This window comes from Castor canadensis, chromosome 5 (assembly GCF_047511655.1).
Source record: "Castor canadensis chromosome 5, mCasCan1.hap1v2, whole genome shotgun sequence".
In the NCBI taxonomy this organism is placed as follows: domain Eukaryota; kingdom Metazoa; phylum Chordata; class Mammalia; order Rodentia; family Castoridae; genus Castor; species Castor canadensis.
The window spans coordinates 133,061,264-133,064,969 of record NC_133390.1 but is presented as its reverse complement, the minus strand read 5'-3'; the positions used below and the strand labels follow the sequence as shown (position 1 = coordinate 133,064,969).

The following is a 3,706-nucleotide window of genomic DNA, read 5'->3' as shown; positions in this document are numbered from 1 at the left end:
TCTAGAAACACTTGGTGCATAGCACATGGAGGTGCATGAAAGTTTGTGACATTGAAAGCATATTCCTCCTGTCAAAATGCTCATAGAATTTATTTTATGTGGTATCTTATGAGAGTAACTTCAAAGGAGAGCTCAACTATAACCCAGTTAGAGTCCCTGTCAAAGTCTAATCACTTCAGTGAGGTCCCCACCTTCTTATAACAACCAATTTCCTATGGAAATCAATCACTCTTCCCCTCTTCTTTCACTTGTGTCCAGGAAACTGACTCTACAGAGTTGGGACCACTGACCTTGGTTTGGCCGCTCAGGTCTATCATTGTTTTGGGATGGCTCCTGTGTCAAATCTGGTCCCTCGGGTCTCATGGGGCTTAATGTTGAGATTTTGTTTGACTACAGGTAGAGAAACCTTATTGACTCTGAACATTTTTCAGAGTTTAGACCGTTTGGCATTATCGATTTTATAGATACATATACATATATAGAGAGACACACACATATGTGTATGTATGTAATTAGAGAATAGTATTTCTTGGGGATAGAACACAAGTTAAACAAGAAATTCATTCACATTTCATTTACACTTCATACTCATAACCTGAAGGAAGTTATATACAATATTTTTAATAATTTTATGAATGAAACTTTCATGCTATAGGATTTTTGTACTTGTAGTATTATGTCAATGCTGAAAATACTTCAGGTTTTGGTGCATTTTCGATTTTGGATGTTGGATTCGGAATGCTTACTGCCCATGCTGGGCATGAAAGTGAGAAGACATGAACTCTGGGCTCTTTGCACCATTTGAGAAAGAAGTCAAGAAATAGGGAGAAGAAGCCAGTTACACGATGTCAATCCCTGCACTAACCAAGCTTGACCTCAGTCCTTCTTCTGGTGGTCTTGGTTGCCATAACCTCTCATCCCACTTTTCTGCCAAGCCAAGGTGGGTTTTTAGCACCCTACACTTCACTGTCCTCCCTGATAGAGAAGACACAGAAATTCATTTGCTTCTCAGATGCACAGTCCCATGATGTTTCTTGACTATCCATAGGATTATTCTACAAAATAACGAACAAATTAAAAAAAAACTCAAATATCCATCAATAGTTTAATAGATTAACAATGTAGATCTATACAGTAAAATATTACTAGGCCATTTTAAAAAGTACATTCAGATATATTGCAGATATGGTTCTTCACCACGAAAATAACACAAATATCACAATAAATGAATTTTCTGTTTACTAGTACATATAAAAGTTATGTTAAAACTCTATGTAGCCTATTAAATGCACAAAAATATTTAAAACAATATAAAATTTGAATTTAAGATATTTTATTGCTAAAAATTGCTAATTATCATCTGAATCTTTGGAGAGTTGTAACTTTTATAGATGAAGGGTTTTTCCTGGATGTTGATGGCTTTTGACTGATCAGGGTGATGGTTATTGAAGGTTGGGGTGGCTATGGAAATTTCCTAAAATAAGACAACAATGACATATGTCCCATTCATTGGTTTTGTCTTTCCTGAAATATTACTCTGTAACATGGAATGTAGTTTGATACAATTTTACCCACAGTAGAAGGTTTTTCAGATTTGGAGTCAGTCTTCTCAAACTCTGCTGCAGCTTCACCAGCTAAGTTTATGGCACATATCATTCTCTATTGTCTGTTGTCCTAACAGTGTTCACAGCATCTTCACCAGGAGATTCCATCTCAAGAATTCACTTCTTTGCTCATCCAGAAGAAACAACTCTTCATCTGTTCCTGTTCTATGGTTACCAACTTTTGGCCTTCTGGCTAGATTGTTTTGTGCCTGTTCTTCATCAGTTTAATATCTAATGCATCCTCTATGTAAGAACAATATTTTGTTTTTAGCAGGGAGCTCTTGAGTAGAATATTGGTTTTCCACTCACTCTACACTTTAACTTGGTATTGCACTACCTCCAGGAATAATGTTTAAAAAATAAATCAACAAAAAAATGCTTATCATGAAATTGCAATAATTCAGTCTCAGTTCGTCTTGAAGTTCCACTGCTAATTCTAGAGCCCCTGACACTTTTACCATATCTGTAATGACTTCCTCCACTGAGGTCTTAGACGCCCCCCTTCCCCTAGTTATCCCTAGAAGTTAGACTCCACTTCTCCCACAGTTCTGTTAATGTTGTCATTTGTACCTCCTCCCTTGCATTTTGAATATCCTCTTTGCTTTGAGCTACTAGCAGTCAAACCCAGGGCCTCATGCTTGTTAGGCAAGAACTTTACCACTTGAGCTGCACCCTCAGCCTGTATTGAGTGTTCTTAATGGCATGTAAAATGCTGCATCCCTCTCAGAAGGTTTTCACTTGACTTTTACTAGATCCATCAGCTAGATCACTGCGTATAGAAACTATAGCCTTACAACATGTATTTCTTAAGTATTAAGTTGAAATTTTTCATTCATCCATGGCTACAAATGGGCACTGTGTTAACAGGCATGAAAATGGCATTCATCTTCTGGTCCATCTCCATTAGAGCTCTGGGATGACCAAGCTCCTTGCCAATAAAAAGTAATATTTTGAAAACAAACCATTTCCAATTAGTATGTCTCAATGGAGGGCTTAAAATATTCAGTGAACCATGTTGCAATAAGTTGTTTTCTAACCCAGGGTGTGTTGAACCTGTTATATAACACAGGCAAAAATAACTGGTGTAACTCTTAAGGACCTTAGCATTTTTAGCATGGTAAAGGAGTATTGGCCTCAGCTTAAAGTCACCAGCTACATTAAGTTCTTGTAAGAGAGTCAGGCTGTCATTTGAAGTAAGGCATTGCATTCTCTCCAGCTATGAAAGTCCTGGATTACTTCTTCTCCTGATGTAAGCCTGTTTAGTGAATATTGAAAAGCTGTGGCTCACTAGAGCCACCTTCACAATACTGTCAGCTACATTTTCTGCATAACTTGCTGTGTATCCTATGTCAGTGCCTAGTGCTTCACCTGCACCTCTGTGTTACAGAGTTGGCTTCTTTTCTTAAACTTCATGAAAAATACTGTGCTGATTTCAAACTTTTCTTCTGCAGCTTCCTCAACTCTCTTTATAGTGTTGAAGAGAGTTAGGGCTTTGCTGTGGACTAGGTTTTAAGGTTATTCTGAGTTTGATTTAATCTTCTATCCAGACTACTAGAACTTTCTATCAGCAATAGGACTGTTTTTCTTTCCCAGAATTTGTGTGTTCACTGGAATTGAATATTTAATTTCATTCAGGAATTTTCCTTTGCATTCACAACTTGATTAACAGGTACATGAGGCCCACCTTCTGGTCTGTCTGTATTTTCAGATGTCTTGTTCACTGACCACTGCTACCTTCTGATTTGAAGTGAGAGATATACTACCCTTTCTTCCACTGGAACACTTTGAGGCCACTGTAGGTCTATTAACTAGCCTAATTTCAACATTGTTGTTCATCAGGGAGTAGGGAGGCTTAACTGGAGGGAGATAGATAGGGGGAGCAACTGATCTGGGGAGCAGTGAGAATTCCACAACATTATTGAGTTCATAGTCCAATTTGAGTGTGGTTCATGGAACTCCCCAAATAATTACAATAGCGACACCCAAGTTTACCAATCACAATCTAGGTGGGCATGATGGAGCTAGGTGTAATCCTAGCACACTGAAAGCTGAGGCAAGAGGATCATGAGTTCAAGGCCAGCCTGGGCTATATAGTGACCCTA

The 3,706-nt window shown here is 38.1% G+C and overlaps 1 non-coding gene across 1 annotated transcript; it reads left to right on the top strand.

Moving 5' to 3' along the window:
* Window positions 1–1,778: 1,778 nt before the first annotated feature.
* On the top strand, window positions 1,779–1,963 carry LOC141423528 (U2 spliceosomal RNA). The gene has a single exon (XR_012448385.1). It is a non-coding gene; the product is annotated as a U2 spliceosomal RNA (small nuclear RNA).
* Window positions 1,964–3,706: the final 1,743 nt, after the last annotated feature.